The sequence below is a fragment of the Melitaea cinxia genome, chromosome Z (assembly GCF_905220565.1).
Source record: "Melitaea cinxia chromosome Z, ilMelCinx1.1, whole genome shotgun sequence".
In the NCBI taxonomy this organism is placed as follows: Eukaryota; Metazoa; Arthropoda; class Insecta; order Lepidoptera; family Nymphalidae; genus Melitaea; species Melitaea cinxia.
The window spans coordinates 18,388,759-18,401,049 of NC_059424.1; positions in this window are offsets into that span (position 1 = coordinate 18,388,759).

Below are 12,291 nucleotides of genomic sequence, written 5' to 3' on the forward strand. Positions count from 1 at the left end.
GCCTTAGTCTACGTGTAATATTTACATTGATTTATTTATATATGTATTATTGCTATGTATATTTATCAAAAAATATATTTATATAGTTCTATTTATATCCGACTGTTAAGTCGGCTGTTACCTATAACACATGTTTGTGTCAACTAATTTGCTTACCATAGGAACAGACGACCGTGTGTGTATGTTATAGGACTTTTGTAAATAATCAAAAAATTTGAGTAAAATAATAAAAACCATTCGTTCCGTAAGCATAAAAAACACTGAAAAGAATTGATTTGATGATCGGGCTGTAATATAGCTACCTGACAATTTAGGTATAACTTTAAAAGGTCGATTTTTCAACATTTGTATACAGTTTATCGAAACTTATAGTCATAAGCAAACCATCAGGATGCTGAAATAACCTACTACTTACTTACGTCTGTCTATACTTGAAGAACAAGCAAATAATAAAACTTTGTATCCGATAGTTTGTCGTCATCTCTCCAATTTGTTGTACATCTTTTGTTTGTGGAACTTAGATTTTTGGGTTTCTTCTTTATTCTATATTGTAATGATGACACACATCTTTATCCTTGTTATTTTCTTACTAGTTGTGCCTGCGACTTCGTCCGCGTGGAATTTAACAAAACATTAGTAAAGTATTGTTCAGTTCGCGGACTTATAAAATAAATAAATTTCTAAAATAAAAGTCTACTACATGAGCTATCTGCCAGTGAAATTTCCGTCTAAATCGGTTCAGCAGTTTCAGAGATTAGCCGGAACAAACAGAGAGACAGACAGAGAAAAATTGTAAAAAAATATATTTTGGTATATATACGTATTAGCATTAGTAAATATATTAGCATATAGTACATCTATTAGCATTTAGTAAAAAGCGGTTATTTTAATATTACAAACAGACACTCCAAATTTATTTATTTGTATTCATTGAAACGAATCTTATACGTCACTTATCAAAAATGCGTATTTAATGGACAATTATGTCGACTACCTACGGTTTTTTCATTTGCAAATACAATTATTCTTTGTAAATTTAGGGTATTTTTCTAAATTATAGGAGTTTATTGTCTATTTCGGTTCCGTTATCCTGATTACCAGGTTACCCAACCAGGTAAAAACTAATTTTGTGTGATTAATTTGTGCATGTTTTTCCACGTCTACTTTGCCATGTCAATGGATGCTTGGTTCAATTATGATACACGATAATGGTTATAAGCATCAAACACGAGCTTTTAAATTTATAATTTTTAGTCGTAAATCATATTAAATTCTCTATTTATTTTGTTTAGATTATTAGATATTGCTTTATATACCGTATGTTTGTGGAATTAGTTATCCGAAAAAAGCCAAGAAGACAACTAAAACAGTATGAGAAATACCTTGAAAAATAATGGAAGCGATTTTTAATACACAGATACTAGAATATTCATATTTACGGATCCTCATTTATATAGATGCTTATGATTCCAGACAATATCTAATTTATAAAGGTAGATAATCGAAAAACCCTCCAACTTATAAAATAGCAAAATAAAATATCGCCATTTTCCACACACAACATTTTTGTTCAATAGTATACACGTATATTAAAAGAATACACAAAGAATACATCGTTCGCTGTCCCATAAAAATAAATAAGACCTTTCCCAGCCCACCAATATATTTTTTCAAGCACAAACTTTGAAGAAAATATTAAAGTTGTGATATTGCCTTCGGAGTCAATCTTAAACTGTAACTTTTCCTGATGGAGGTAGTCGCCTAGTCGTTGGCACAAATAATGGGGAGTCTGAATGTCTAATGAACTTCTGCACCTCCTCGCTATATTCAGTAGGTTTACAGTCCATTGGATATAAAGCGCTATCCAGCGCAATATGTTTTAATATTGTCGCATTTAGCTCGCACGTACTGCCTATTGACGACACGTACTCTCTAGAGCCGTACAATACCCACGCGCGTCGGGATACGTGACGCAACACTGTCGACATGAGTTATATAGGTACGATTAGCGCTTTGTTGTGCTATATGTAGTGGAATGTGAGAACAATTTCTACAACTGAAATAAATTAGGCGAATTGTGGTCCGCAACGGGTTCTGTCACTCAATCGGGTGTTTCAGCTTTCATTACTCAAAACTTGAAATCACTTTTGAATTCGTATAAATTCGTATATAACGTCGTCAAGTATTAGAAAGAAATGTCTTTTAAAATAATATTAGATCCAGCTGCTGTTGCTTCTCTCTTAGAGTTTAAAAACACATTTTTATTAGTTTGAATGGAGCGAAAATAAATTTCAGTAAATTTCTTTAGTGCTTGCGTATAAATTAAATATAATCTTGAAAGCATTTCTGGTATAAACTTTATAGGAATTCATTTGTATAATGAAATTGTAACCAGCTTACCGTTCGTATGTAAAATGTATTAATTTGATGAAATACAGGATTAACCACCTGACAAAAGCACGTGAAAATATTTTTTATAAAATTTCTGCTGAGCGATCACGTTTGTTTTCGCATCCGGGTACTGCTAACTTTTATGCCAACATCCAAAAAGGAGGCGATTATCAATTAGACTGTATTTTCATGTGTTTAATAATTTTTTACTGGGTGGACCGATTTCAAGATTCTTTTTTTAATCGAAAGGTGAAAAGTTGTGAAGTAGAATAGCCTCCTAACTACTAAAATTGGCAGTTGCAGCCTCATTATTAACATAACTGTATATTAATTTACGTTAGACGATGCGTTGGCGCAACGATCACGCACTGGTTTGTGGCTGTTGCGCTGGCGGTGGCGAGTTCGTTCCCCGCATATGAGAAACATATGTATTCGACATGCAGATGTTTGCCGTGGTCTGCGTGTTTGTGCAGTCCTTGTGGGTCTCCCCACCGTGCCTCGGAGAGCAGCACGGTCCCTGTTGTTATCATGTAAATCTGATAGCGATCGTTACTCATAGTAGGGAATATATCCACCAACTCGCATTGGAGCAGCGTTAGTGGATTAAACTCTGATCCTTCTCTTACATGGGAAAAAGGCCTATGCCCAGCTGTGGGATATTATAGGCTGAAGCGATAATAGTTATTTTATTAGATAATAAAAATAAAAGCATTTTTACATAGAATATGAAATAATAAATGATGTGAAACAATTCGTATTTTAAAATGAAATTTTCCGTTGAAACTCCGATAATCCGAAATAAGTTCCACTCTCTCCTGATTTATTAATTTATTAAAAAGCTTTGTAAAGCTGCCAATATTTTAATACACTGCCGTGACTTATCAATACATGACGGAGATATTCACTCAATATAATACCGTCATATTAAATTTTTATTTCCCATGTACGTTAAAGCAATATAATGAAACCTATTCAGATAATTAAAGCTACTTGATTTGAATATTGAACACTCGAACTAACCACAAAATCAACTATATAGTTGTGGATGCAAATCCTGCTAACGCTAAGTTTTTCAAGTGTAAATTAGTCTTTGAAACTCATTTCAGCTCGGCGTTGAAGGAAAGCATCTTGACAAAACCAACATTTATCAATAGTATTTACGTATATTTTGTTTATTCAAAAGGTAGGTTAAGGTATAGCGTTTATCTGAACCGTTTTGAATTTTGTTATAGAAACTAAACAAAATTATTAATATTCGACCTATATATATATATATAGGTCGAATATTTAAACAATTATATATATATATGTTCGGGGATAACTCCGTCGTTTATGAACCAATTTTGATAATTTTTGTTTCGTTGGAACGGAAATATCCTTAGTTTGGTACCATGATAAGGAAACCAGGATCTGATGATGGGATCCCAGAGAAATTGAGGGAAACTCTCGAAAAGCCGCGTAACTTTTTACTGGGTATATCGATTTTGATGATTTTTAATTTATTCGAAAGCGGATGTTTATCATGTGGTCACATTTAAATTTCATCGAGATCTGATTACAACTTTTGGAGTAATCTTTGATAATGCGTATTTACTCGCCAATTTTTTTGTCTACCTACGCTGCGGTTTTTCTTCGTTTGCCTGCAAACACAATTCTATGAAATGGTTTTTGTATCTCCCCAATGTTGAATTATAAGTTATGTTCAAAATGTCTTTCTGAGGTCGTTCACCCTACCTTATCCTGCTAGACCTCTTTAAACCCATACCCATATTTTAATCATTAGTATGATCTTGAACTGAATAATATGCTTTAAAAATTAGATATATAGAAAATGACATTTTTAATACACCTACATGAAAAATATAATAGTATAGGCAAAGTTTTGAAACTTGATACGTAGTCCAAGTCCACGTTTTGCTAACCAATAAACAATATCATAGAAAAATGCTGAATAGCCACTCGGCCCTGTCTCGGTGATCTTAGTCGCTCACAAACTTTTATGTTGTGAAACTTAGCTGTTTGCGCTTGACATTTATTGCTTTAACATTTTACGATCCCTTGGAAAATTCGCTAAATGTTATTATACATTGTAGGTAACGGAATGAAATGGATCTTTTCAATCAGAACTAGGTGGTGTTGAATTACAAGAAAATTGTCGTAAATATCTTTTCATTATCATTTTCAAATCACAAAATTTCTTTACGCACGCTTGACTTGGGGAGTAAGGTGGCGAGAGCGTTACGAAAATTGTGATCGGTTCAGGCGAACGAAGCAAGAGGTGCGAGTACACATTTTCTTTCTCTCTTTCTCTCATAGCCAGTTATGTTTCTTATATATAAGATACAGGGCCTATTGTGCAGGCATATAACTAAAAAAGATAGTTTTACTTCAGTTGTCTGGTCTAAAGCACACTCGCTTTTTTCGTTGTAAATTTTTGTAAAAATAATCAAGTATTTAAGACTAATCTGATTAAGTATTAGGATAGATTTAGAATAATACAATGTAGGCGAATGATAAATTAATACAAAAAAGATAAAAAATTGATATTTAAGTTAGATATCTTTTATTACGTTCAAACTAAAAACCAGAGTTGTAGATACGTTTCTATGTTACAAATTATCTTTAAAACGTTATTTGTAATGTTTGAAAACAAAACTAATTTTACTCTCATACTATATTTATTTAATAAAATTGTGTACGTCAACAATTCATTTATTTCAAATTTCATTTCATCTGTTATGGTAATTTATATTGCATACATCATACACCATTGATTGTTATTTTGATAAGTTCTCTTAAATTTGAAATTATGGCGTAACAGTTCCCCGCTACAGGCGTGGCGTCACATCAAACACAGCTATAATAACGACCATTGACAGCGAGTATCGCTATTTGTTATATTGAATTTAAAAAATATTTGTACAAAATTTTGACGTTCCGTTTGAAAGGAAAAATTATATTAAAATGTTACACAGTTCATGATGTACACAATATTTGTATACAATAACCTACGTTAATTTTTAATTATTTTTTTTCTACATTTTGAATGCCATTAAAGAGATACAATTGAATCAATCAGTTTAAGTAATTCAATTTAAAAGTAAAATATCACCTACCTATGTTGTACTTAACATCCATCTACTATACGTACTACATATGTAATTTAAATAAACTTTGGCAAACAATTTACATAATATACTAAAAAAGGCTTATAGGTCAACTGTAATTATATCCCGACTTGTCGCCGCGACAAGACGGCGTTGCTGTTTGCATCTGACGTCTTGCGGCTGGGACTAGACGAGAACGTGTCGCTTGAGTCGGCGACTAATCATTACGACAGAATTTACGACGTATTTTCAAAATAAACACGTGCACTTTCTTCAGCGCTCACAGCGAGACTGTCGCACGACTGTCGTCGGATGTGGCCATCCACAAGTAGCAAGCGCTCGTGACTCCCCTACCTTGTCATCGCGACTCTGCAACTCTGAAGTGAAAAGTGTATGGAGCTTTGAACCAAATATATGAATATTGTCAGCTGCCTTTCGTCGCATCTAGTTGCCGAGTTGTCGCTATCGCGTGTCGCCTAGTGTGCTCACAACAAAATAATTTATTATTTACGTACAAAATATAAATAAATCTGCACTTTATCTTAAATTCATTAACATTTATAGGCGTCTAATTTCATAAATTCTTCACGACAAGCATTATTTATTCGGAGTATTGCAAGCATGTACTGTGTGGCTACGGTACTATAGAATATAGCCACCCCCTCTCTTCCCGTGGGTGTCGTAAGAGCCGACTAAGGGATAACACAGTTCCACTACCACCTTGGAACTTAAAAAGCCGACCGGTGGCGGGATAACCATCCAACTGCTGGCTTTGAAATACACAGGCCGAAGACGGGCAGCAGCGTCTCCGGTGCGACAAAGCCAGTACTGCGGTCACCAACCCGCCTGCCCAGCGTGGTGGCTATGGGCAACACACATGAGTTCACGTTATTTTTGGCGTAAACTTGTGGAGGCCTATGTCCAGCAGTGGACTGTATAGGCTGTAATGATTCACGACAAGCATAACAAATCATATTTAGGAAAGCGTAGAGCCAGTTGCTCAAAGCAATTAAGTTTCTACAAAGATTTCTTTATTAAGCCGTCGTCTTCTATTTTCTACGGCGAATAATATTTCTTCACCAAGAGTAAGTTTCGTTATCAAGTGATAATGATAATAATTGAGACCGACGACTTCATATTAAACGAATATTTTTACAAATACAATTTTTTACTTCAAAAGGGAAGCGAAACCACAACCAATTGAATAAGAGAAACTTTCGTCATAAATACACATTATTCTATTAAGCTAGTAAAAAAATATAACGCCAACTTTAATATAAGTAGTAACATTTGGGCCAAGCGTCGTCGCGTCAAGGGACCGTCAGACGTCAGCCGTGAAAGTAAAAGTGTCATGAATGAATGATATTAAAGAGAAAATAGTTGCCGTTGACTTCTTCGTCTGTATTTATATTTATATTACATTAATAAATTATATCGTCGTTTTCCTCTTGCTTCATCTTCGGACACTGAGCATCGTCTCTATAAACAATTCACTTAAACAGTGTCTCTTAAATACAATATCGTACTAAATATACGTAAAAAAAACTTAGCACTACTACTTTGATACTTTGTTTTAATGAAGCTTTAGGTTACTGAAAAACAAATTTAATTGTCGTGTTTTCAAGTAGTATTTTTAAAGCCTTTATTTAACCTCGCAATTTATGTATGTGTGTTAGCTATGGTTAAATCTTGCTACTCGATTTTCAAACATATATCCTCAACCAATTTGGCTGAGTTGACTTTGGATGACAATGCATGCTTAGCTATATGACGTCATTCTAAATCCAACATGGCGAAACACCCAAGATGGCGGACTAAATTATTTTTAATGCATTTCTACAATATGGATATCAAACGAAAAGGCTGGGGATAAATAGAAAAATAAAGTGAGGTAGCTCGAAAACCAATTAAGGCGCCACGTTAAATCTAGTATGGCGTCCTTATAAAGATGGCGGACTAAGTTTTTTATACTTACTCCTACAATAACTCGAAAAATAAAGTATGGCTAACTTTTAAAGGTGGTGGATTAAGTGTTTTACGCTTTCCTGCAATATGGGTATCAAATGAAAGGACTTGTTGAGAATACAAGACTAAGAAACCTTTCCGGCGATTACCAAAAAGTAAAAAAGCAAGCTATTATTTAAATGCGCTACAAATAATAATAGAAACTTTTGTTTTAAAACCTTTCTATTAACAAATAACGTAACTACACAACGTATATGATATAAAAGTATTATTCTATATAAGTATATATTTGAACAAGTAATTAGATAATTGACTTTAATTTTTCAAACTAAGTATACACGAGTATTTCAATTTCACATTAATTGTGTAGGTAGTAACGTTATAAGAATTGCAAAGAAAAGCTTATTTTATTATTATAATTAAAATCATGTTCTTTAATAAAGCTTTTTACTTTGAACTGATTAATTTTTAAGACTTCCATCTCAAAATATAAATCAAGAAAGTTGATTAAAATATGTTTATCAATATTCAAGGGATATTTATTTCATTTTAGACAAAGGATACCTTCAGCTACGCCTGCGCTATATAATTACTTTATGTTAACGTAAAAGGCTAGAAAACCTGTTTTTGACAACGTATTATTTCGCTTCATACTATTTAGTATAAAATTACATCATCTTATGAAACCTACCAGTTGCTCAAAGCAATTAAGTTTCTACAAAGATTTCTTTATTAAGCCGTCGTCTTCTATTTTCTATTTATATCTAGGGGTTATATAAATATTCTTTAGCACGTGTTTTGATATTATTTATGCAACCGTTTTGGCTTGTAAAAGCAAAATAAATTTTCTTCAGTTTTGATAGTATGAAACGTGTTTTTCTTTAATTCTCACCGTTGATTGTATAATTAAGAAATATGACAAATATCGCAGTCTCTGCCGACAATTTTCTTATTTAATTAAATCTGTCATCAATAGTACTTACTTAGACGCCGCGTTGGCGCAACGGTTACAACACTGGTTAGCGGCTGTTGCGTTGGCGGTTGCGGGTTCAATCCCCGTACATGACAAATATTTGTATTAGCTATACAGATGTTTGCCGTGGTCTGAGTGTTTATGCAGTCCTTGTGGGTCACCTCACCGTGCCTCGGAGAGCACGTTAAGCCGTCGGTCGAGGTTGTTATCATGTACACCTGATAGCGATCGTTACTCGTAGTAAGGAATATATCCGCCAACCCGCATTGGAGCTGCGTGGTGGATTAAGCTCTGATCCTGCTCCTACATGGGGAAAGAAGCTTATGCCCAGCAGTGGGATATTACAGCTGAAGCGTAAGATATACTTACTACTGACCCCAGTATAGTACTTTTTAGTTGCAAAGGACGAGTAAGAACTTTGACGAGTTAAATGGGTTTCTCTAAAAGATCAAAAATATGAACTTTAATTTTTGATTTCAGGTTGATTTCTTAAAATCGATGGATTTCTTTAATCTGGTGATAAAATCCTCTAGCTGCTTACTTAATATAACATACATCTACAAACCAAACGTGAGTGATGTACTCGCTCTTAACGTTGACGTTTAATCCGTTTCAATTCAGAAGCTTAAATACGTATTACACCGCAGCGGTAAACAGCTTCGGTTAGATTATATCTCCTTGTCGCACTCCTCGCTGTAGTTGGATTGGACGCGTAGTTGAGCCTGTATACTAACTAAGATTTATGAGGGTAAGTCAAATTCTACATTTATTTGTAACTAAGGATATAAACGTATATTTTAACAGTTGACGATACCACAATAATGCCATTATGATAGTATGATCGATAAAAAAAATCTATATTATGCTGTATTTATTTTAAGATTTATTTAGATTCTGAACTCTGAATAAAAACTTTGAGTAGTGATAATTTTTTCTTATTTTAAAAAATGCCATAATATATAGGTACTATCATTACCATATTTATATACCATTTATCATGAAGCTGCCTTCAAACAAATGGTTCTATTCCAAAAAAAGTAGGTACTCGAGATGAGATAATGACATACTCTTTTCACTATCCAGAGAAGTTAGTAGTAAGTGGCTATATTTAATAGCTTAATTAACCCCCCTATTTTCGCGCGTTGGTCTGTTAGACCAACGATAAACATTTATCTATTTTTTTAGAAATCGAAAAACTTTAGCACTACGGGGTTTTCGGTAGCTTCATGATTTTTGGGTAACTTCAAATCTGTGAAACGCAATCGTTCATTCGTGTAACACACGTTGGTACTCACAACAATAATCGGTCTGTCAGACCGATGCAGGTGTACGTGTCACAAAATTAGGTAAGCAGTCTTTTTTTAGATTTTATTTTATTTTGGCTTTTAGTTCGTGACTGTTTGTTCCATATTGTATAATATTTTTTAAATTATTACGTTATATAAACTTAAATCAGAGAAAGAACTTCTTAGTTTAGAGAGCACGTCAACCCAGACTAACTAGGCATATAATCACTAATAATAGTCATCTAACTCGGTAAAATTGCATCAATTGTAAAATAATACTTTTTTATAGAATGATTATTTAATTTAAACAAAAATAAGCTTATTTTTATTAAAGTTTTTGTAGTTACTGATAGTTTTTTATAGTTGTTAACTATATCCAAACATCACTCAAGTACAATATTTTACCTAATACTTTTGGACTCACAGACCGTGCACGGGTATACACGTTACAAGTTTTCACGGGGTATAGGACGGTTAATTTTAACGTACCATAAACTTTTTAACTTCATTAAAAATTTACCTCTAAGTCCTTTTAGTGTTACAATTCTTGCTATATTTTACTGTACTTGATTCGTCGTCTAGGATAACGTACGAAGTTTACAGCGTACTTATGTATATATTAGTTTTCTAGCCGTTATCAACTTTAAAGTTCAACATTTTTGTACAATCCTCGTATAAAGGAGCATAGAAGTGCACAACTTCACGGGGACTCGTTAAGAGAACGAAGGCGAAGTGCACTATAAAACAAACAGGTAACATTGTCGAAGATCCGATTTCTTTTATTTTTCTTAACCAATCGCTTAAAATCGGAGAATTTTATAAAACGGGTCTCACATAGATGTTCAACATAGATTTTTTGTTTGTGAATACTATTCAAATTACTAGTTTTTTGGGATTTGTCATCATAGTGCTAAAATTAGTGTGCTAGACAAAGTTAAAATACGTTAAACCTTAAGTTTGAATATGATATTTGCTGATAGATCCCTTAACTCGCTAAGTAGATGCAAACATACTACCTTATCTAATTAATCGCTCGTAGGACAAACATCTATACAAATAAATAAAATTGGAGTGTCGTTTTGTAATATTAAAATAACAGCTTCTTACTAAATGCAATATGTATGTATACATGGTACATATACCAAAACAAAATTTCTTATAATTTTTGTCTGTCCCTCTGTCTTTCTCTTTGTTCCTGCTAATCTCTGAAACGGCGAGACCGATTTTGACGGGACTTTCACTGACAAAAAGCTTATGTAATAAGGGTTAGCTTGGGCTACTTTTATTTTATAACCATGTGAACTGAACTATAACTATTTTGTTAAATTACACGCGGACCAAGTCGCGGGTACCGCTAGTAATGTATAAACTTTGAAGAAAAACTCAAGGACAATTAAGAACCTATTATTTACTTAAAAAAAAAAAAAAACAAACACACGCACACGCACTTAAATAAGACCTTTCCTTGTCCAATAGTGTATGAAAATTTTAGCTTTCGTTAAAGCCGTGTTACGCAACTTACAATAGTCTACCTCTTTACGTCTCTTTTATTGAGTTATTTATCACCGAAACCTTTAAAATAGAACTGGAAGTGTCAAATATTCTAAGTAAAATGGGTTAATACATAAAATCAATTGTAGATCTGTCATTGTATTCTTAGAAGTTCAAAGGGAGAATAAAAGATATTACCATTTCAAATTTTAGCAAGTTTGATTTTGATCGCCACTTGGGTAGGTTAATGAGAAATAAGATTGGTTCACCCCGTGGTGTAAGGTGAGTAAAATGTAAATTCGTTGGAGTCTTAAAGCGGAAGTTAGATGAACACACTTTGAAACGTTTAATCTGAGGATTGATTACGGTTTTTCGTTACTAATCGTAGAACAGCTACTATATATTACCAAGAATATATTATTCAATAAAACTTACAATTATTTTTTTTAAATAACAGAGTTGTTGCTATTGTCTAAAATTAAAGAATAAACGGCGATTCAAGAATCCAACATAGATTCTGCCAATAGGTCCAACCAGGCTTATTTGTTCTTCACAGAAACAGCAATAGATAACGACGAACTAAAACTATAATTTTATAAAACGACCATCACGTCAGTAATAAAATAGTTTAAGTTACGATGGTTAAATGTTTGTTTCTATATGTTGGTTTCCTAAATTGTTTCCAAAATTAACGGTGGCTGGAAAATTTAAATAATGAATAAGTCCATTTTCAAGTTATTTTCCTACTGATAACGTTAATGCAGTATGTTTTCTTTATAGAGAATTACATGTCCTCACACGTAAAGGATAAGATGAGAATAGCCATAGTCATGTGGAATGAACATGTTCTCGATTATACGTGACAATACATTCTGACCGTTTTATGATCACGTCCTTTTGCTTCTTATTTTAATATGTGCTTTTATCAACCAGACGTTAACAGCAACGTGGGGTGTAGCGTGACGCTAAAACTCGAAATTGGTTCTTACACGTCTACTATTTCTTTCTTCTATTTATTACTTCTGTCGTTATTATAAGAAAGAACTCAGCGACTAAGTTAGTGAACTTATGTAATTAT